The sequence below is a fragment of the Theropithecus gelada genome, chromosome 15, assembly GCF_003255815.1.
Source record: "Theropithecus gelada isolate Dixy chromosome 15, Tgel_1.0, whole genome shotgun sequence".
NCBI classification, from domain to species: Eukaryota; Metazoa; Chordata; class Mammalia; order Primates; family Cercopithecidae; genus Theropithecus; species Theropithecus gelada.
In genome coordinates this window covers 77685465-77709839 of record NC_037683.1, presented here as the reverse complement: position 1 = coordinate 77709839, position 24375 = coordinate 77685465, and the positions used below count along the sequence as shown (strand labels likewise).

The following is a 24375-nucleotide window of genomic DNA, read 5'->3' as shown; positions in this document are numbered from 1 at the left end:
CTCAGTTTCCCAAAGACATATTTACTGGGTGTTAGGCTTGGCCCTAGGCCATACAGCTAGCCCTTGGTCAAAGATCTTCCAACCAATTGGAGAGTGTTAACTAACACAGGAAACAACTGGGAAACAACTAATCTTAAACTGAGTTACTTCGCGGCTGAGTACAAAAAGAGCTCAAATGATTGAATAAACTGGAGGAGGCTTAGTAGAGGAGTGAGACTTCATCTGAGCCTTTCAACAGCAGGAGAACAGGGGGCAATATGAAGAGTTGGACAGCCAAAATGAAGGGAGGGGCATGTGCTGAGAAAGTATTACGGAGACAGCATGGGGAAAGCAGGAAAGAAAGAGACACTAGGGCCAGAATAGCATCACTTAGCAGCTGTGTGACCTTGGGCAAATGCCTTAAGCTCTCTGTGCCTCTATTTCCTTGTCTGGGAAATGGGAACGATAATTGCTCCCACCTTCATAAGGCCATTTGGAGTACTAAATAAGTCATGTATGTAGACCACTTAGAATGGACAAATGCCTTAAGCTCTCTGTGCCTCTATTTCCTTGTCTGGGAAATGGGAATGATAATTGCTCCCACCTTCATAAGGCCATTTGGAGTACTAAATAAGTCATGTATATAGACCACTTAGAACAGTTTCCAGCACACAGTAAGTACTGTATCAGCTGTAGGAATGCATATTCTTACTAAGGTGTTATCAGATTGCACACAGCCTCCAAAACCAGGCACCCCAAAGAGCTACAGTAGGTTTGTAAGCATGGGTATGTTGTGAGGAGGAAGAAATAAAAGAACAGTCTAACTATTACCAGTACATTTGGAAGCAGAGCAAAGGCTGAAGGTAGGAAACCAAGCTAGGAAGATGTTGCCATAATCTCAGGATGAGACCAGGCCGGGAGGAGCAAACAGAGCAAACAGAGTAAGCCCAACTTATCTTATTAAGCAAACAAGTAAGATGGTTGCTGAAGTGCCTTTAAGAAGTACCAGATTTAGAATCTTTCTTCCATGAATCAAGGTTGTATATTTCCCAACCTGCTTTTCCCTGCCCCAAGCCAAACAAAAGCAGAGGCTGGGTGAGAAATGGCAAAGCTGCTTCTGGGTGAGACGCCCTCACTGTCTGGAGCAATGACTGGGTATCCCCCAGACAGCAAGTGCTCACCGAATATCTGTTGGATTAATAGGCAATGAATACAACTTTTAAGAACAATTCATAAGTCAAGTATAGTTAAAGGCCATGAATCAAATTGAGCAGTTCCTCTGAAATGTGAGTCATGATACTGAAGAACACTGAGGTCCCTGATGGACACAACTGTTTATATGTCTCTAAATTACTGAACAGCCAGAAATATTACTCGTTCGCCTCCCCTCTCCATATTCCCTCCTGTTACATACAGATACACACGAACACATTCAGTGTGGAGAGAGGGTAGTCTAAGCCAGCAGTCCCCAATCTTTTTGGCACCAGGGACTGGTTTCATGGTTCATGGTTTCATGGAAAGCATGGAAGGGATAAAGAGGGTTGGGTAGGGTTCAGGATGAAACTATTCCACCTCAGATCATCAGGCATTATTAGTTAGATTCTCGTAAGGAGCACGCCACCTAGATCCCTCACTTGCGTAGTTCACTATGGGGTTTCTGCCTCTATGAGAATCTAATCCCACTGCTGATCTGACAGGAGGCAAAGCTTGGGCTGTAATGCCTGCTGCTCACCTGCTGCTGTGTGGCTTGTTTCCTAACAGGCCACTGACCCATACAGGTCCACGGCCCGGCAGTTGGGGACCCCTGGTCTAAGCCACTCGATATAAATCAATGGGACTTTTTTTTCAGTATGTAAGAGCTGGTTCAGAGGCAAAACCCCAGCCAATTCTTCATATTAGATGTAACTTAGTCTGTAAAAGGTGCATCTTACATAGTCGCAATAGCCGCCAGACCAGGCAGATCGCTTGAGCTCTGGAGTCTGAGACCAGCCTGGACAACATGGTGAAACGCTGTCTCCACAAAAAATACAAAAATTAGCCAGGCATGGTGGCATGTGCCTATAATCCCAGCTACTTGTGGGGCTAAGGTGGGAGAATTGCTTGAACCTGGGAGGTCAAGGCTGCAGTGAGCCAGGATGGCACCACTGCACTCCAGCCTGGGTGACAAAGTGAGACCCTGTCCCAAAAAAACAAAAACAGAACAAAAAAGCCACCAGACTACCTTTGTTTTTCCCTGAGCAGTAATTTCCCATTACTGTCCAAAAAGACACATTCTCTATCATAAATCGTTTCTGTTCCATCTTCTGCATGGGCTTGCAAGTCCAGATGGGATGCCCAGAAGCCTCAGACCCAGAGGGAAGGAAAATAGTAATGAAGATTACATTATTTTGCATTAAAATTAAGTCACCCATATTTCGAAGAAATGGAAAGTACCCAGCTTCCTCCCAGAAGTCCCCCAGAACTGCTCAACTATCTCATAGGCCAGATACCCTTTCCTCCTCTAGACTGTAATTCTTAACTCCGAGCTCCAAAGCCCATTCAGCAGTTCATGCTTATAGCAAGAAAATTCAGTGAGCTATTATTTGTATTTTGTGCTCCTTTGTCTCAAGAGAGATTATTATAAAAGAGCCAAGAGTAGACACTGCTTGAATTTTTTTTTTTTTTTTTTGGCAGAGTTTTGCTCTTGTTGCCCAGGCTGGAGTGCAGTGGTGCAATCTCAGCTCACTGCAACCTCTGCCTCCCGGGTTCAAGTGATTCTCCTGCCTCAGCCTCCTGAGTAGCTGGGATTATTGGCGTGTGCCACCACGCTTGGCTAATTTTTTGTATTTTTAGTAGAGACAGGGTTTCAACATGTTGGCCAGGCTGGTCTCAAACTCCTGACCTCAGGTGATGCACCCTCCTTGGCCTCCCAAAGTTCAGAGATTAGAGGCATGAGCCAGCGCACCTGGGCAAGTTCATCCTCTCTTACAGTCTTGTGTAGAATTCTAAATTCACTGAGATTATTCCAGGTGCTCTGAAGCCATCTGAAAGAGGAGAGTGCCTCTAGGAGGGAGACAGGAGAAGGAAAGAGAGAGATGGGATTGCCCAAAGTCTGGGAAGAACAACAGTTTGATGGTCCCTGAGTAGCAAGGTAGCCTCCAAGGAAGGCAGTGGGGGTAAAAGGTATGGCTGCATGACCAAAATACAAAGGCCAGACCCAGCAAAACTTCCTGTGTCCAAGCAATGCACAGAGCAGCAGACTGCTAGAGGCCATGGGGGGCTTGGTCAAAGGGCATCTCAGCAGTAACCTGAAGAAGCAAGAACAGAAAAGCTCCTGGAATATTCTGCTCTCTACAAATACCCTGGGATTCTGTGTCACCTTGGTAGCGTATCAGGCCACCCCAACTAGCAATGACTGAGATTAAATTTCCCACTAATAAGTAAGATGAGATCTTGGCATCTGATTTATTGTGATTTAAAGAAAATAATTTAAAGAACCACTTCTTGTATACATAAATTGGTAGAATAAGTCATACTCACTACAGATTCGCTGAAAATTGGAGAGGTAGGAAGGCTGAAATATCTACCTTTTGGCTCAGAAAACTTGTCATTGTATAAAATCACATAACTTTAACTAAAATAACAAAATATAAAAATAAAATTTTAACATCACAAATCTCAACACACAGGCAATCTGGCTGAGGCCTACATAATGTAATTCCCTTCTGTTTCTTTTATTTAATGCTATTTTTTAACTTATAAGAGAACTAGAGTAATGTTTCTGTAAACATGATTGGAACATGAGTTAGTATCAAAGTAAATGTGACATTTTATCTCTGCACCTTGTAGATGCGAATCCAGATACTGCACCACCAATAACTCCCAACTAATCATATCTGAAATTAGGTCAAAAAATGAGGAAGAACAGAGTAGGTGCTCACTTCCAACCTAAATTCTTTCCCATCAAAATGAAAAAGCAACCATAATACATATTGATGCCAGTATGAAAAAAATCTAAATTAAGAGTTGTGCTTATGTTCTCCCTAAAATAATACGATTTTAAAAGTAGTGGTAGTTATTTATCTGAATTTGAATGCTAAAGCTGAGAATAAACATGAATAAAAGTTAAATGCTAATCAAGCTGATAGCTTATACCCTGAATAATATACAAAGTCTTAGAAGAGAGTAAATAACACATAATAAACAACATAAGATCCTATGGTTTTCAATGTTAATGAGGAGAGAAACAAAATCCTTTCCTAATTATCAAAGGGTCAATTAAGTAGAGGCCTTAGCTTGGGGGTTAGAGTGACTCCTCATTCAACTGTTCCAGGTGAATCAAATTATAAACTCTGCCAGGATGTGGTCTCCTGTGTTCTAAACATTCCATAGCAAAACAAAAATAACAAAACTACAGGCAGAAATCTCACTTTGATCTTCCTGTACAATGAGTGGAATACAAACCTTGAAACAAATCCACAGTTTGAAATAAAATATTATAATAAATCCCCAAAAGTCATTGGGTAATATTAGCACCTTACAATGGGCAGAAAAATTATGAAGAGATCTCCAAAATATTTCCAAGAAGGAAGACTGTCAGACATTAATCTCAGCAAGCTAGTACTAACTCTAAATTCTCAAAATGGAATCAATACAATTTCCTTCCAAACCTAACCCATCTAAGTGTAAGAAATTTTCACACTTAAGGATATGCATGTTTCAGAGAAATTTTGAGAAATCAAATTATGTTTTAAGGCTGAAAGATCAGTGAGGAAATAAATCATTTTGGCAAAAATTCACAGGTATCCACTTCCCTTTCTTCTCTCTTATAGCTATTGAGTACTAGTTAGCCAAACCTACTCTCTGACATACTCACCTTGTAAAATATCCAGAAAAAAAGAATAAAGATATGTTTCTATTTTCAGCTTTACTGGCGCATAAATGACAAGCAGAAACTGTGTAAATGTAAGATGTATAATGTGATGATTTGACATATGTGCACATTGTGAAACAATTACCACAATCCATAGTTTACATACCCATAACCTTACATGGTTACCTTTGCGTGTGCACGTGTATTTGTGTGTGTGTGTGTGTGTGTGTGTGTCTCTAGTGAGAAGTTAAGATCTACTCTCTTAGGTGGGCACAGTGGCTCACACCGGTAATCCCAGCACTTTGGGAGGCCGAGGCGGGCAGATCACCTGAGATCAGGAGTGCGAGACCAGCTTGCCCAACATGGTGAAACCCTGTCTCTACTAAAAATACAAAAATTAGCTGGGCATGGTGGCGGGTGCCTGCAACCCCAGCTATTCAGGAAGCTGAGGCAAGAGAATTGCTTGAACTGAGGAGGTCGAGGTTGCAGTGAGCCGAGATTGCACCACTGCACTCCAGCCTGGGTGACAGAGCAAGACTCTGTCTCAAAAAAAAAATAAAATAAAAATCTACTCTCTTAATAAATTTCAGGTAAACAATACAGTACTGTCAACTATGGTCACCACATTGTGCATGAGCAATCTCCAGAACTTATTCATCTTTCATACACTGAAACTTTGTACTCTTTGACCAATAGCTCCCATTTCACCCACCTCCCAACCTCTGACAACCACTATTCTACCCTCTGCTGCTATGAGTTTCCAGTATTTTGGATTCTACACCTAAGTGAGATCAGCCAGTATTTGTCTTTCTGTAGTATCTTTTGTCTTTTTCTATCAAGCACACTGAACTATCTATGGTGAAACCATCTAAATGTTCGAAAGAAATTTTCCACCATCTTCAGAATTCTAGGATCAAGCCAGTGAGAAAGAAAAGAGAATAGACGACTTCTCCCTTCCTGTTTAAACATAGTGAGCACCTTTGTATGGAAAGATTTTCCCATTATCTTCTTTCAAAAATGTGTCAGCATGGTTTGGGGGATGGTGGGACGACAGGGCAAGTGGGAGAGTTGTTATTGGACCTCAGGGGAGAAGGCAAGGGAACAAAGATTGAGAAACCTTGCCCCATAAATGTTGTCCTGTCATCTGACACCACAACACAAAGAATGCGAGTAACACCTCGGTCCAAAGGAGGAAAGAATAGAGTCTGAAAGAAATCTGAAAGGAAGGCGGATAATTCAGCTCAACTGACTTGTTTTTTGACACGTAGCCTTGAAAAGAACAGTTTTACCTCAGAAACTTGGCGAATGCAAAGTGATATTTTTTGATAGGTTATAACACGCATTTTACTAAATGCATGAAGAGAGAGTGAGGGAGAAAAAGGCCAGGTATCTGAAGACAGGAAAGTTGTCAGGTTTCTCGTTTCTGTGTCATTTTTGTTTAGTCGGTCAAATGAAAATTCAAAACCATATAATTAGATGGTTGTTTATACATGATTAAGCATGAGCTCATTGGACTCTACATGCCAAAAAGTCAGAGATGTGGTTAAGGGCAAGAAGGAACTATTAATAAAAGGAAATAAAGCTGTAATACATTTTTCACTTATGAATAAAAATAATTCAAAGGTCTCTAGATGGAAAAAGAGAAACAAAATCAACCATGAGTAGGGGCAAGAAATCAGATAATTTTATAAATGGTTAGAATTCAAAAAAACATAAGCCACTGGTATGAAAAGACATTTTTTCCTCCTCTATGATTCTAATCCTATTTTTTTGCTTCTCGTAAACATAACTCACAATGAGAACATAACAAAACTTACCTGTATTATATTTCTTTAGAATTGTTCTGGGAAATATTTAAGCAAGAACATGTTGTTCATTTACAAGAGTTACTTGTTCTTCATAACTGTCTTCACCAGTAATCCTCTCTGGAAAAACCAATAGCTGTCAGCTCCCTTTGAAAAGGCAGTGTCCTTTCGTTTTTAACAACTACAGAATTTTCTTCCCATAGTGAAGTGAGCCCATTGAAAGCAAGATTTAACTGACCATAACCTTCATAAAGGTAAGGCAGATGTTCCCAAATCCCCCACAGAATCTGTAATTTTAGACTTGGGCTCTGAAAACTGGTGAATCAACTGCTCATAGACCAAACACCACGCTATGGATGAGGTCAGTGGGCAAGTCTTTTGGATGACAGAGAAAATAAACTGATCCAGGATCAGCCTACTTACTCCTTGTTAGGTAAGGTTTTGAAGCCAATACTACAACCTCCCACTATTGGGAAAATACACCAATGCAGGGTACCTCTGGAGAACACCCTGGCAAATGAAAAACTACACCCAAAGGTGGTTCAATTGTGTGTGTTATTTTCTGTAACCAAACATATCTTTAGGTTGCCAAGGCTAGCACCTTCGCACACAACTGCTGTGATACATAGTACAGCCAATTGATTGGAACACGATCTAAAACTAAAAAGGACCAAAACCCATAGGATATCCAACACGCAGTTCTTAAGAATTAGGCTAAAATGAATCTAAGAACATTCAAAAAGCCCATAATGCCTAAGAAGCATGAACACCGACTTTTACAGCCTGACTCTGAGAGCAGTCTCCAAGTCACATCAGTTCCCTCAGTCAGAGGGATCTAACATCTCAAACTTCCCTCTCTTTCCTCTCCCTTCCTCCTCTTCTCTTCCTGCCAGCTTCCCTCCTCCCTTTTGCCCCCCTCCCTCCCTTTCTCCTTCTCTCTCCATCTCTCTCCTTTAGTATCAGCCAGTTCTCACTCCCAGAGAGAGTAATCTTCTCTGGAAAGTGCATACCCGCTCAGTAGAATTTAAACAACATACTTCATTTAAGCCTGTATGGCAAAATACAAAATATAGAAATTCCTAAAAAGGTCATTTCCAAGAAACTAACATGACTATAAAGTACAAATCTGAAAAGGCATGGAGAATTGAGACAAAGCACAACATTCATAACTAATTTGGCAATTTTGACCTACAAAACCTATATATTATCTACATGTCTTACATGAGATAGGTACTTTGCTCTAAGACACTTTTTAAATTATTGACCTGATTTTGTCCAATTCAGTTCTTAACATATTCATTTAGCGCAAGAAGCTACCCAAAGCTGGGAGGAAAGTGCACTTTCATGAAACAAAGTATTTATGCACCAGAACTTGACGGATTTGTGTTTTTAATGTTGAAGGAAGGGGCAACATCTTACTAAATTAATAAATATCGATTATTTGAAACAGTTGAATATCTACTATAGTTCTAGATAAGAAATTTGATAATTTATTCCTAAACAATGTGTGGCATGTAACTCAAAACTATTTTTCATCAATAATTAGTATTAATAATTAACAAGGGTAAACAACAAAAATACCTTTTGGAAATATTTCAACCTGGCCCTTTCCTCATTCCACAGGCCGCCTGTTGCCAGTCTTTACCCTCAATTTAGGGTTAATGACTAAACTGTCCTCATCTCTGACATGCAACACTACCCAGCAGCAATCTTCCCAAGAATGTGTTCACCAATACATAAGATTGAAAAGAATAAAAGTCTTATCAAAGTCACTGGAATCTGGCGAACTGACTTTTAAATTAGCAACTGCAGTTACGATCCACTCCATGGTGAATTAGATTTTTCAGCAGTATGGATAGAACCCTGAATAAACTTCATCTCAAATGCCTATTCTCCTACCTAAATACGCAATTTCTTATGTCTTTAATGCAAGAATTAGCCTACTAATAAAAATTAAACAGTTCTCTAGATAAACACAGCAAAGAGGGAGGATGCTACAAGAGCTACTCATTTAAAACAGGCCAGAAGCAATGTACCAGGATTTTATTTGGCACTCATTCTGAAAAGCACTACATTCGACTTTTAAAAACTATCTTGCTATTGTTTCTCAATTCGATTGTCCCAAAGCATCTTTGGAATCAAATGCACTAGATCTTATACCAAATTAAAGGCATTTCACCATATGCCTCTAATTTTCTAGCCACCCTGCCATAGCACCTGACATTTAGAATTTTAAGCCTACTGCAATTAATCTCCTCTGGCCATTCATTTCTTCCCCAAATTGAACATTATGCAAGCAATATCCTAAGAAGTTCTGAAAGTTCAATGTCATACTATATTTTAATTTCTTACAGCAAATACAAATTCTACAATTCCTAGTCCTCTTCCTTCACATACCTCCATTCCATACATTACTATTATTCTTCCTGAATAATGATCAAAATCATCAGCAAATGCATCTCATGCTTAAATTATTCATGTTCCCGGGATGCTTGGCCACTGACATTTTAAAGTGTTAGAAGTAAGAAGTCCTTGCACTGCGGGGCTTCCATATGCAGTGTCTGCTTGTGTACCTGTGTGGGTATAGAGTTGTTTACATCTTGCCCTTTGCTGGAGGCCTCAGACAGCTGTGCAGAGTACTGTGCATACATTTCCAGGGCTACTTGCTCTGTGGTTTTATAAAATGCAGGCAGCAGGAACATTCAGGGACTGCTAGGACATTCCGCAAAGGCTAGTGTGCAGAGAGGAAAGCATCTGACAAATGCAGAGTAAGAAACAATGACTCCCTTCAAATGGAACTGCTGGTGAAGTCAGCCAGTGCTGGCCAGCGCGAACAATACTTGGGCAGGTCATTAACTTGCCTGGGTCAGAGCTGGTGGGTGAGCTCACCCACCCACCTTTCTGGAAGCAAAATTTCACTTGCTGAGTTTATACCAAAAAAAAAAAAAACAAACAAAAAAACTATAATATTCTAATGGCTAAACTAGGAATGTGTCTGAAAATAGCTAACTCTCTGCAAACCCTGCATAAGACATCCAGGGAATTCACAAAGGTAAGTCAACTTACTGTCTGCTGTTTCAGTTTGCACACATCTCTATAATAGCTACATATGTATTACATTGAAAATAAGCAACCACATATGCAAACCAGGATTTTGTGAAGTGAGGTGGTTACCACTGTATTACGTTTCTCCCTCTCCTTTTTTTCTTTTGCATAGGAAAGAGTAAGTTACTGGTTAACTACACAAAGGAGTTAACATTTAACTTGAACACTGGGAATGCTTGAGCTCTTAATCCCTCCCCCCTTTTTTCTTATTATAGCAAAAATAGCTTCAGGAAAACTCTTACTAATTATTACTGATTCTAGATGAGATCTGGCTACATCAGTTTCCTTGCTGCACTCACAGGAGGTTAGATTTCAGCCTGAATTCACCACTACCGTTCTTTTAGTCATAGTCCACTCCAGGCAGCCTGAAATCCCTGGTCACCATACCCCACGTCCCCATATTCCCCATATTTCCATTCTCAAAAGATCAGTTCAAATGCTGCCTCCTTGAAACAAACCTTCCAGATTCCTTCCTCTGATGCCAGGTTTACAGCGCTCTATCCCTCCTCTAAACTCCCACATAGTTATTTGTTTGTCTTTTATGCTGTGGATCAATTCTACCTTGTTTATCTATATCTCACCTTTCTCCCTAAATTGGCAGGTCCATGAGGACAGGGACTATATCTTACCCACCTGGACCCCTCCCCATCACCCCCAGAATATCAGGCCTCAGCTTCCTGCAGAGGCCAGACACTCACTAAATGCCTATGAACAGGTAATGCCCACACCATACCTGTAGCAAGTTTTAGTAAAGAACTTCTTTCCACAGGTAGGTGGAGAGAGGGTTACAAGGAGGATGGGATTGTATAATTCAAAATAGGGGGGAAAATAAAAATAAAATAAACAGAGAAATTGCTGAGAAGCCTGGAGTGGGGGTAATGTGGCCAGAGCTGCCACTTTGTTGTCCTGGCCATTCCTAACCCATTCTCCTCTCTCCTCCCCAGGCTGACTCCACACCTCATTGCACACAAAGCTCCTCCCTATCAACACAGCCTTTTCCAAACTGTTTGACTTGTCACCTTTCCCGTGAAGCCCTCCGTGGAAACAAGATTATAACAAACCTCTGTCTCCTCTCCCCTTTCTTAGCTATTCATAAATACTACAAAGGAGGTGCAGAGTTTACCTAGCTATCAACGTGGTGATCATACTTCCTCAACAAGAACTTGTATTATTACAGCTGCTGCTACTACTACTACTACTAACAATAATAATGATAGTGACTCATCTATACATTTAAAATGAAGTGGAAGTTAAAGTAAGCTTAATGGAAGGCTTACTTGGTGCCAGAGGAGGATGCCTGGCTGTATTCCTGGATTAACTCATTTAGCTCCCACAACAACCTTGATTATTACCATCCCATTTCACAGGGGAGGAAAACTAAGGTTCAAAGACAATATTAACTTGCTAAGAGTCAGTATTCAAATACCAGCTAGCCCAACTCAAAACACACACACAGGTGGCTATGAGTTCATTCATATTCCCTTAACCATCACCTTCCACATAACTGGACAAATACTCCTAGATGGAGAGAACACAGGACAATTGCCATTCTTCTCCCAAAGCTGGAACTCACACTCACCCAGAGCCTCCAACCTCTTGGTTTCCATATATAAGCAATAGTCAGGCATGACACCTTAATTTATTCTGTGTAGGTACCATAAATGGTGTCAGGCATGCAAGTATAAATAGATGACACTAGTCTAACCTTTAAAGTAGTGGTTAAGTGTCTATTATATAACCCTTCTTACTTTCAGGAATTTTTGATGCATAACATGAAATTCATTTGTTCTTTCACTCATTCAGGAGTTAAAAACTGCATGGTAAGAGCAGGTGAAACAGAGATCAAGAGAATCACAGCACAAAATAATGTCTGGTGAAATAAGGTAGGATAAAAAAGCTACTGAGACACAGAGAAGGAGATGATGATGATGATAATAATGATGGTGATATTTAGAAACGAGATATGAAATATCTTATCTGTACTTGCATATATCTTACTACAAAAGGGATTTACTAACTTTTTATTCAAGAATAGTCTTGAGTGCGCACAGTTCATACGGATATATGTTAGAGTTATAAGAACATGCACATGCGGGTGCACGCATGCACACATAAACACAAACACACACACACACACACACTCAGATGAGCACAAAGACAATTTCACAATGAATCTGGTACAATAAAAGGTAAACAGGAGGTTCCCCAGAGAAGCAACCTCCCATACAGACCCAAAACTTTTATAGGACCCCCTTCTACTAGAAACCAACCTACCTTAAAAACAATATAAATAAAGTTGAAAGGGGGTCTTTTCTAAAATTCTGCCTCAGTAGCCCAAATTTTGATCTTATAAAACTGAACTGACCTAAAAGCAGAGTCCAACCAGCCACTGACTGTCCTCCGCTTTCATTAACCAATAAAAATATTCATATAAGGAGGAGGAAAACATAAATATGTAGGTAGATGGTGCCAGCTATATGGAAGCAAGAGAAATCTATGCCAGGGCAAAGTCGCAGGCCAGAAGGCCAAGTTCAGTCTGTGGCAGAGTCAGCCAAATCACGACATTCAGCCTCGTAAATGCACATACTATGGCACAAACCAGATGCTCAGTAAATATCGATTCCTCTTCCCATCTGCAAATCACATCAGAAAACCTTTACTCTCTCCTATCTTAAAAGACTATCTTTAAATCAGAATAGATGATGAAACAATTTCAAGGGTTTCCGTCATAAGAAAAAGATGTATCTCTGCCCCCACCATGCTTTGAATTCATAGATTTAGAGGCCAAGAAAGAAGATTAGCAATCATGTGTCCAACCTCCTTATTGTATAAATTGTAAAATTCAAGTCCAGAGATGTAAAGTGACTTTCACCCAGTAACAAAGCTAGTTAATGGCAGCATCAGGACAAAAATCCAAGTACTTGGGCACCCAACTAAACCCACTTTCTAACGTATCCTACTACTTTTTTGGGGCTGTCAGTTATAAATGGTGCTTAATGATGCAAATACCTCTGAGGCAGTTAAAAATGTCTTTTGCCTTCAAAATAGAGTGAAGATGGCAGATGATCGACTCCTACACAATGAGCATTGGGTTGGGGACAGGAGCGTCCATAAAGAGATAAAGAGTTGAAGGGAAAAAGGGGTAAGCACAGAGGAGGAGATCAGGATGAAAAGCGACACAGAGATGCCTATTTAACAACTGTGCCTAGAGATCTACTCTGTTTCAGTCCACAAGTTGAATCTGAAAACCCCGCCAGAGACTTCTGTCTTCCATGTGTCTTTGATACAAAAGCCTGCACTCTCCCAGATCAGACAAAATGTACCACTCTTCAGGAGAAAAAAGAAATGAGACTGTTAGATTTTTAAAAAGAGGTTCAGTCTCAGTTTGCCTCTATCTCCTTAAACCATAGGTTTAAGTAGAAGCACAGCTAAACCACAGGTTCTATTAGAACTGGTGCCTGCTTATTCATCCACCAAATGTGAATTTGCCACTGGACCAACATTCAGACTGCTCAGGGAGAGCAAGCACCTTGCTTAGAAAGGGGGAAAGTCTAATTTAAGCATATGGAACTTGACAGCATAATTTTTTCAAAGATTCTCATCTCAAAGAAAGTTTACCAGCAGCAAGTGAGGCTCTAAGGCTATTATTTCCTGGCAAAATAATTGCAGAACAATTGTCCAGTTCACAGTTGTGCACTGAGGGGATTTCTTTGGATTGTGGACTTACTTTCTTCATCTTTGTTCTAAAGAAAAATTCTGCCTTCAGGAGTCCTGAACAATGAAAGGGCTCTTCATTATGTCTATGAGTTTGGATAAAGTCCTGTGGCACAGAGACCATGCCTGGTAATGAAGCATAATAATCATCTGTTCCTTCCACAGCAGGAGAGAACCTTTCGAAGGTGACAGAATGAGGGGCATTTGAGGTTAAGACCCTCAGTCTTCCTTGGGCTCAACTCTTACCCAAAGGACTCTCTTAAAAAAGAATAAGAAGACATACAAACATCATGTAAAATTCAATGTTATTCAACAAATATTTATAGCATCTCCAGTTTGCGCAGGTCTTGTATGAAGAAACCAGAACCTCAAACCCTCCCAGTCTCATATCTCACCTAGACAACCAACAAGTAACACAATATTTTTCTACGGCCACTCAAATCTCTATTAGTTGCCACTTCAGCAGCTGATGAAAGCTCTGCTTCCTCCAACACCATTTAACCATAAAGGATGTGTGAGCCTCAGGAAGGAACCAAAGGAAGAACTTTCTAGAAATCAGAAGTGACCGGGAACCTTTGTGAGGCAGAGTTCTTGTCCAAGGAAGAATACAGGGCGGGGTTGCCAGGATATTGTAGAGAATGTAGGGGGAGGGGAATGGAAGAGAAAAATCCCTAAGGCCATTCCCAACTCTATAACATCTCAAAGGCTTTAAACACAATGCCAAGGTTTGTGCTACTTTCCATTCTAGGATCATACACAAATTATGTGACATGAAGCAGAGTATTTAACTTCTCTAGGCCTCAGATTTATCACCACTAAAATTCAGGCAAGGAATTAAGTAATCTCTCAAATCCTTTCCAACCCATTTTCTAAGTAAACAGGGTTGGAAAGGATTTGAGAGATTAGATTAAAAAAGGGGAGAGAGATTCACTCTCTCCCCTTTTCACCAAGTTAAATTTCAGAAATTCTTTCTACCTCTAGAATTCAACAGAATCCACGAAAAATTGCTATAAACGAAAATTCAATAAGGTGACAAGACACAATGTAAATTTTACAAAGGCAATAGGTTTCTTATATACCATCAATTATGAATTTTAAAATATAATGGAAAAAAAGAATTAAAAATTCTTAAGAATGGCATATAATATGAAGAAAACTACCTGCTTCTGAAGACCTAAATAAACATAGATATGTAAATGTTTCTGGCCAAGAAAGCTATATATAATATGTTCATGCTTCCAAACTTTTTTATAAGTTGAATGCAATGCTTCTTAGTCTCTGCATTACTGGCATTTTGTGTTCCATAGTTTTTTGTTGCAAGAACAGGGGTGTTCTGTGCATTGTAGGACGTTGAGCAGCATCTCTAGCCTCTACCCACTAGATGCCAGTAGCACCCCTAGTGGTGACAACCAAAATTAAACTCTGTCTAGACATTGCCAAATGTCCCCAAGGAGCAATATCATGCAGAGAGAAAACCACTGAATTAATGCAAAGTCCTAATGGGCCTTTCCTTATTCGCTACCTTGACAATGGGATTCTAACTTGGAAGAATAAAATAGTACTAATAGTCAAAAATACGAAAATAAAAATTGTGAGTTGTGCACGGTGGCTCACACCTGCAATTCCAGCACTTGGGAAGGCTGAGGCAGGCAGATCATTTGAGGTCAGGAGTTCGAGACCAGCCTGGTCAACATGTTGAAACCCTGTCTCTACTAAAAATACAAAAATTAGCCGAGTGTGGTAGTGCACTCCTGTAATCCCAGCTACTCAGGGGGCTGAGGAAGGAGAATCACTTGAGCCCAGGAGGCGGAGGTTGCAGTGAGCTCAGATCATGCCACTACACTCCAGCCTGGGCAACACAGTGAGACTCTGTCTCAAAAGATATATATATTTTGTGGAACACAGAAGGAAGACTAATTAAACAAAGAAAGAATAGAAGCATAAAATAATGACCCCAAATATATAGTAAAGTTTGCATATTATTGCATTACAAATGAGTGGGGAAAAGGAGATCAACAAATGGTAGTGGGTCAAGAGTTTACTATAGTTTGGAAGGAAAAATCAAAGCTAGATGCTTACTCACATTACTTGTATAGATGTTCTGATTATCTACTGCTACATAGCAAACCACTTGATAACTCAGCATCCTTAAAACAACAATTTATTATCTCTTGTGGTTCTAGGGGTTGACTGGGCTCATCAGGATGCTTCTCATTTGGGCTCTCTCATGCACTGCAGTCAGATGGCACCTAGGACAGCAGTCATTTGAAGGGTGGGCTGGATGGACATCTAAGTGGCACACTACCACGCTGCCAGGTGATGCTGGCTATCAGCTAGGAGCTACACTGGGGCTATCAATAAGAACACCAACACATGGCCTCTGCACATGACTTGAGCTTCCCGCAGCATGGTGGCTGATTTCCCAGAGGCAGAAAGAGGGGGCTTTCGGGCCATGTAGAAACATGCCTCCAACAGATGCAGCATCACTTCTTCTGTATATCATTGGCCCAAAGAGCCTTGGGGCCCATGCAAATTCAAGGGGGTAGAGAAATGAGAAATAGACTCCATCTGTTGACATGAGAGTGGCAGTGTCATACCACAGAAGAGAATATAGAATGGGAGCTATGGCTTCAGTCATCATTGGAAAATACAATCAGCCAAAATATGTCATAAGAAATTCCAGGGAAATAAAGAGCTAAATATTAAAATAAAATGTAAAACAACTAAAAGCAAATGTATTTGAATTTTTTACTTCATTTTAGGATGCAGAAGGCAAAGATAAACAGATATAACTACAAAAATACTTTAGCTCAAAAAGCACCACAAACAAAATGAAAAAGCAAACAGAAGACCAGGAAATATATTAGCATTCTATATCACAAAGAGTTAAAGACTTAAATGAAGAGTCCTTATGAATCAATGATAAAGATAAACATTCACGTAGGGGGAAAAACAAAGGGCCTAACCAGTTCACAAAATAATCTAGTAGATGAGACATAAAATGGACACAATATTCTGCCAGTAGATTGAGTTGAGAGTGTAATATGTTATATAAACCTTTGGGAAAGGAACTTGCTAACACAGTCAGAGGCATTTAAAATGTTCATTTGACCAAATAATCTACCATATGAAAATATTTAGACTTTAGACCATCATTTTTAAAGATATTTGTTACAATATAATTTTAATAAAAAAGAAAGCAAACTTGATTAAACAAATTATAGTACACTTTCTGTATACATAAAAAATTTCTGCTGCACTTAAAAATTATATTTTCAAAGAATACTGAACTACATGGGGAATGACTGTAACACAATGTGGAAAAAAGAACATGAAACTTTAGAATAAAGGCACAAGATACACACATGTCTTTGCTTACTAAAATATTAACAATTGATATCTGCATCTACAAAGTACTTGTAGACAACTTTATTTTATTCTTTTTTTCAGTATTTAAAAAATGTTCTGCAGTAAATATACATGATTTTTCTACACTGAAAAAAATGTTATTTAAAGAAAAAAATACTAGTGTTAATGGGTAAAATACTAAAAAGGTCATGTTACTGGATCACTGCCAAAAGACTTTTAAAAAGCAAGTTAAAAAGCAGGAGAATAAGCATGATTGTGCAGCAAATGACATCAGCAGTGGATTACACCTGGAACCACTGACCCATTACATGGCGCATTTTGTCCATAATCAAGTAACTTTCCCAAGCTCGTGACCTGGCCATGGCGTAGATTCTTAGGCAGCTGTGCGTTGTGACTGCTTCCTAAACTTTTCTCTTACCCCTTTCAATATTTGGCATATTTGTTTTCTTTGCTAAACTCAAAACGCTTCTGTCTTCATAGGCCTTTTAAATGATGAAATATTTAGCAATAATTTGTACTCACACATAGGACACTAGTCACCAGTTATCTTTTAACCAAAAGCCCTCCTGAATTTCAGAGGGTCTGAGTCAGGTACAGTCTCTACTTCTCCTTCAAATTAAGTCGAGCAACTCCCCAGGCCCACAGCTTTCCAACTTAAGTGTGCATCAGAATTTCACGGAGGGCTGTACAAGCATAGTTGCTAGGCCCACCCCAGAGTTTCTGATTCAGTGGGTGTAGGGTGGGACCTGAGATTTTGCATTTCTAACAAGTTCCCGGGTGATGCTGATGCTGATGCTGCAGGTCCCCTGCTGTGGGAACCACTGCTCAAGAAGATCATAGGAACAGCTAAGCATCTTCCCACTACATGCTACTGTGATTCATTTATCCCCTATTATTCACATTAACAGTATATTATTTGGTATCTGTTAACACATTCAATCATCCATAACCCAAATAAATCCCCGAACTCCTCATACCAGTTTCGGGTATGGAAGTACATTCAAACCCCAACTCCAGCAATGGATTAAAAAAAAAAAAAAATCACCTCCTGTGTGGCCATTCCTCTTGATTGACAACTCTTATACCCTTGAGCAACCCTGAAGCCTTCCTTCACTCTTCCATTCTCTCACATGACAAAACAAACTCTCCTCACATTCACATAGAAATAAGGTTATTCCTTCCCTTCTTCCTCCATTATCTTCATTCTTCCTTTAATGCAGTCTCTGCCCTTTCCTACACAAATTTCTCTACTTCCTTTCCTCTCCTTCCCTTACTAATTAGCTGATTAAACCTCAGGAGAGAAGCACTAAATCACACAAGTTTTTGTCCCCGTACGCATTCATCCATTCATCCTCCCCATCCACCCAATACACACTTAGCAGGTGCCAGCTGTAAACAATTCCTGTGTTAAGCACTACAGACAGAATGTGGAAGCAAAGGTGGGATCATCTAGAGGTAACTAGGCACACAGATGCTTCATGGTCAAAGCGTATTTGGTCTGAATGGTGGGTTCAGGCCTAAATTTTATGTTTCCCAAAACACTTCAACCCACTGGAAGATAAAACATCTTCTTCAGAGTTTCATTCCTTTTATTTCACCCCATTAAAATTTACATATCCTTGTGAAGGGTAGCCCTTTAAGGGTCATTATGCTTACGTGTCAGTAAGTTTCATACCCTTATCTGATGAGGAGGACCCTGGATATCCTGAAGAACAGAAACAACCCTTAGGGAACAAAAGGGTATATGATAAGAGTGTCCCTGAAAAAAAAAATGCCCTCTCCTAGCTTGGCTTGCAGTGGTTCTCAAAGTGTGGTGCCTGGACCAACAGCATCAGCATCATCCTGGAGCTTGTCAGAAATGCAAAGTTTCTGTCCTCACTCCATATCTACTGAATCAGAAACCTGGGAGTAGGGTCACCCCATTGGCATTTTCAACACTTAAGTTTAAAAAGCACTGCTCTAACATCTGTCACAGTCCCTGTATCTCTTCCATTAACATATATGATTACTACAGGTCCTAATAATTTGTCAAACTCCTTCATTAGTGTATGAATATTATTTTCAGAAAGGTGCATGCAGTAATTATAAGCTATTTGTTAAGAGCTAGGCTCTGTGGCAATGGGGTAGAGGTAGGTGCCTGTGGCTAAGAATAAGGAGACACCAGATGAAAGGAAGATGGCCATTGATAAAGGTGAACATTAACAGTTTTGTTAGGGTTAGTCATCTGCCTCCCAAATTGGTGTGACTTACAGTGAACACCAAAGCAGGACTGATTTTGCCTGCTTTTGAAAATTCTCAGAGCTGTCAACAGGGCACGACTTTGCATGTAGTTGAAAAAGGCCCATATGAATCCCTGTTGCACAATGAAATGTTCATCTCATGTTATTTAGCATCCTTGGTCTCTCTTTGGGGTGGGGAGCAGAGAGGAGGGAGGAAGATGCATATTTTTAGTCACAGGGAACGATTTATCATTCAGTGAAACAGCATACATAGAGCCTTAAATCAAGTATGTGGAAATAATATGTTATTATTACTAGTCCTAACTCTGCTAAATTATAACCTATAAGCCCTCAGTGCTTGACTTAAATATTCAATCCATATTTGCAGGAAATCTAAATGGTTATTTCCTCCTTTAGTGCATGCATTACAGGAGGATTTACTAGTGCTTCCACAAAGCATATATGAGGAGCGTGTTATCCAAGATGTCACTGTAACCAGGCACAATTGATAAGCACACAGCCCACATCACGTATGCATTCTGGGAGGCTTTATGTGTAGTTAATTAGTTTAGCTATTGCTTTCATGGTTCATTTAGAAACTTCATGCTTCATTAAATATCAATAAATTTTATCCTCAAAAAACCTTTTCAGTAAAAATATGATTGTCTCTTCAACTGATAATCTTGTTAATGGATGTATATATTGCAAGCATGCCTATCAGGACCGACAAAACTCTGAATTGCCATGGTTGCAGCACCCTGAAGTAACATGCAAATTTTATTCTGTAGTTTAACACACATGCCTCATCCACACATATTTTCTTACAGTAGAGGGGAAAAAAATCTTTTTTTTTCCTTTCCAAAATGATGCCTCTTTTAAGCTTCTATTTTTATTCTGTCGAGAATTCCTACTTATGTTTCATAAGCTCCTTTCTCCATTACATCAATTCTGAGTTTCTCTTTATTGGAAAGACGAGCTTTTAGCAACTTTCTGTAGCAAGAAAGAGACGTTTTCAGTAAACACATGTTTGCCATATCCCTGATACATGTGTCCAAAGAGGGCAGAGGTCACAGTTACTGGACTGTTACTATCCCCTCTGTCAGGGAATTATCTGGGTTGTTCACTGAATACCAGGATGAAGTGAGTCAGGCAGGAAGGGTCAAGATCAAGAAAGAAGAGCTGCATTTACCTAAGCAGAAGAGTGCCTTCTGCTATACTGTCTCCTGTATTCCAGATCCAGCTCACATGTCTTTTCTGTAGAGATGTCCCCAACATGCTCAGACACAGAAGTTGTCACACTTTTCTTCATTTTCCTATAGCACTTTGTTAAGGTTTTTCACTACTAAATGTATTATATGAGAGCATTCATTTGCATTCATTCATGTGTTCATCCAGTAATTCAATAAAACATATTAACCAAGGATACAATGGTAAATAAGACAAGTAACATTCCCCCATTTTCATAAAGTGCACATTGTAGTGGTGAGAGAATACACAGCAATATGAGTGACTGAATAAGTGAACAGGATAATTTCAAACAAGGATAAGTGCCATGAAAGACATAAAATAGATAGATGGGATGGAGGGCTACTCTGAACTGAGTGGCAGAAAAGGCCTGTGGAAGAGGTGGCTCATAAGCTGGGATGCAAATAGTGAGAAGAAACCAGCCATGCAACAATATGGGGTGGAGTCCCAGGCAGGAAAAAAATGGCAAGTACAAAGACCTGAAGGCCGAACCAGCTTGGTATACTAGAGAAAGGAAAAAAACAAAACAAAACAAAACAACAAAAAAAAGCCAGGCTAGCTGGAATGTACTCGGCAAGGGAGAGTGTGGTACCAGATAAATTTGCAGATGGCTCACCAGTCTCCACTTTAGACTACAAGCTCCTAGAGAACAGGGGCTGTATATTACTTGAATTTGCATCACTAGTCCCCATCCCATATATGGCTCTCATGGTTAACAAATGTGGGTGGAATGAATGAACCAGATGAACCATGTCCAGGTCATATGTGAAATACTGGAGAGTTTTCTAGCATTTTGTACAATCTCTGCCTTGTCTTGGCCCCTTCTTTCATCACAGATGATCATGTTCTACCCTTTCTGTGCAAATAGACCATAGGTTCCCAATGCTAGAGAAGGTACTTAATAGTTATTTTTCCATAAGAGACAATAAATCTGTGGCCAGGAGCAGTGGCTCACGCCTGTAATCCCACCACTTTAGGAGCCCGAGGCGGGTGGATCACTTGAGGTCAGGAGCTCGAGACAAGACTGGCCAACATGGTGAAACCCCATCTCCATTAAAAATACAAAAACTAACGAGGCGTGGTGGCACATGCCTGTAATTCCAGCTACTGGGGAGACCGAGGCAAGGGAATCACTTGAACCCGGGAGGCAGAGGTTGCAGCAAGCCGAGACTGTGCCATTGCACTCCAGCCTGGGTGAAGAAGTGAGACTCCATCTCAAAAAAAAAAAAAAGAAAAAAGAAAAGAGATAATAAATCTGTGCTTGGGGGTTGGCCCACGTAGTTCCACAGATGTCTCTTGTGACCAACAATGAAATACATTCAGGAGACAAGAGCCAGGAGTTAAGACGGCAAGCCAATAAGGTTTCCAAAGTAGCTCAGAAGAGTTCAGACTCATGTCCTCAGACTTGTTTATTTATACAGTATTTCAACTCAGCCAGTAACAGACAACCAAGAATGAATGTTAGTATTAGTATCATCATTGTGATCATCATCACCATTATTATCTCTTTGAACACAAAATAATGCAAACGAACTTTTCCAGTGAACTTTATTATCATAAAGGATGAGGAGAAAGAGGAAAAAGAGACAGCCTGCTAGAAATGCTTTCCACTCCACAAAATATTTTCAGTCCTTCCAAAATTGGTCTATCTATTTTGCCTCCGCTATTTCTTCCTCACTACAGGCATAGTAGGTGGGAGACAAATTTTAAATAATGGATGAACGAATACCTGGTTTCATTTCTTCAGAATAACCTCCAGTGGTGATAAGGAACTGACCACGCTGGCACTGACAGGCTTCAAGACCACCATAAATCCGCAATGCCAAGTGTGACTGCATTGGATATGTGTGGGAAATAGAAACTCGCCGGGTTTATGCAAACCAGTAAAAATTCCAATAGGGTCTGATGCCAGGAAAATGCCTTATTTTGTCAGAAAGTACATCTCCCGCACAGCAGCAGGCCTGGCATAGCTTGAACCACATGTTAAAAACAAAGCAAAGTGACATGCGATACAGGCCTTACTGCCTGATGACAGAATTCACGAGCTGTCTTCACTCTGAGCTTTTCTGGAACCAACTGAGTCCACATTAACCCAAGCTTGTTTGACAGTTTTGTCTTATCATGTGATTTTCTTCAAAGTCCTTGTATTTTAGGTAAGACTTATTTTCTCATTAGAACTTCAAGATTTATCCCAGATTACAAATAATAATGTAATTCTAACAAACTCTGTACTTTCCAACCTATTCTATAGCCAAGTTAGGGTTTCAGATATATTCTTTTTTAACTTCTGGAGGCATGTAGATGACTTCAAAAGAATATTTAAATCAGCTTGTAAACCAGGTAGTGGCACCTGTCTCAATACTCATTGTGCGTGCAACACTTCCATATCTGTATTGGTAATCACTGAAGTCTAGAGGATATTACTTTTATGAAAGTCAAATTTTAAAAAGTAATGTTGGCTGGGCGTGGTGGTTCATGGCTATAATCCCAGCACTTAAGAAGGCCAAGGTGGAAGGATTGCTTGAACCCAGGAGTTCAAGATCAGCCTGGGAAATGTAGTGAGACCCCATCTCTTAAAAAATAAAAAACGAAAAAAAATTTTTTAATTGGTCAGGCATGGTGGTAGTCCGAGCTACTCAGGAGACAGAGGCAGGAAGATTGCTTAATCCCAGGAGACCAAGGCTGCAGTGAGCCATGATCGTGTTACTGCACTCCAGCCTGGGAAACAAAGCAAGAGACCCTGTCTCAAAAATAAATAAACAAATAAGAATTTTAAAAATTTTAATAATAATATTAGCCTCAAATTTTAATCAATTTGAAAATTTCTGTTTTAGCATTGCCACAACACCTGTTCTGATCATGGTCAATAAGAATAAAAAGAATGCTTATACACATGGGGAAGAGGAGCCCCATGACAAATAAAGGGTTTCAAAAACACCTCTTCTTGGATGCATTGGACTTGCTTTTCCCCTTTAGTCAGTGTCTACTTGTCTCTCTCCAACTCATCTAGCCCCAGTTATTATGGTGAAAAGCAGATACTTCATTGCTGTGTTAGTTTTCTAGGGCTGCCATAAGAAAAGTACAACAAACTGAATGGCCTGAAACAAAAGGATTTTCTTCTCTAAGTTCTGGATGCTAGAAGTCTTTTTTTTTCTTTTTTGAGACAGAGTTTCGCTCTGTCGCCCAGGCTGGAGGGCAGTGGTGCGATTCTTGGCCCACTGTAGCCTCTGCCTCCCAGGTTCAAGCAATTCTCCCCACTCAGCCTCCCAAGTAGCTGGGATTACAGGTGCATGCCACGCCTGGCTAATTTTTGGTTTTTTAGTAGAGATGATGGTTTCACCATGTTGGTTCTGCTGGTCTCAAACTCCTGACCTCAAGTGATCCACCTGCCTCGGCCTCCCAAAGTGCTGGGATTACAGGCGTGAGCCACTGCACCCAGGCTGAGGCTAGAAGTCTGAAATCAAGGTGTTGGCAAGCCCAAGCTCTCTCTGAAGCCTCTAGGAAAGGATCCTTCCTTGCTCCTTCCCAGCTTTTGGTGGTTGCCAGCAACTCTGAGCATCCCTCAGTTTATAGACATGCGATCTCCCATCCCCTCCTCTGTCATCACGTGGTGTTCTCCCTGTGTGTCTTCTGTGTTCACCCTGCATTCTCGTCTCTGTGTCCAAATTTCCTTCTTTTTATAAGAACATCAATTATTGGACTAGGTCCCACTCTAATCCAGTATAACCTCATTTTTTTTCACTTGATTACATCTACAAAAGCTCTATTTCCAAAAAAACAAAAGTCATATTCTGAGGTTCCAGGTGGGCATTAATTTGGGGGCATATTTTTCAAGCGAGTGTGATTTGCAGCCAGTATCCTTTCAATTATCACTTGGTCCAAGGAACTTGAAGAACATTTGCAGACAAAGTAATTACCCAAGCAAGAACAATGGAAGGAAGGTGATACAATTCAATGAAGAAGTCTATCAGGAAAACCTGCCAGAAGCTTGATGGTTTCAGAATGGAAGATTCTCATCTGTAAGATCAACCACCGGCCAGGCGCGGTGGCTCACGCCTGTAATCCCAGCACTTTGGGAGGCTGAGGC

At 40.2% G+C, this 24375-nt stretch overlaps 1 protein-coding gene across 2 annotated transcripts in view; it reads right to left on the bottom strand.

The window, feature by feature from the left end:
* The window catches only part of GLIS3 (GLIS family zinc finger 3), a 488814-nt gene that overhangs the window by 328308 nt on the left and 136131 nt on the right, over nucleotides 1–24375 (bottom strand). Inside the window, exon 1 of one of the 2 annotated variants that reach the window (XM_025360355.1) lies at nucleotides 13851–13967. The exons of the other annotated variant lie outside the window; for it this stretch is intronic. The gene's annotated coding sequence lies outside the window, so the exon portion shown is untranslated. Of the gene's footprint in view, nucleotides 1–13850; nucleotides 13968–24375 lie in introns of those variants that run through there. 2 annotated transcript variants of the gene reach the window in all.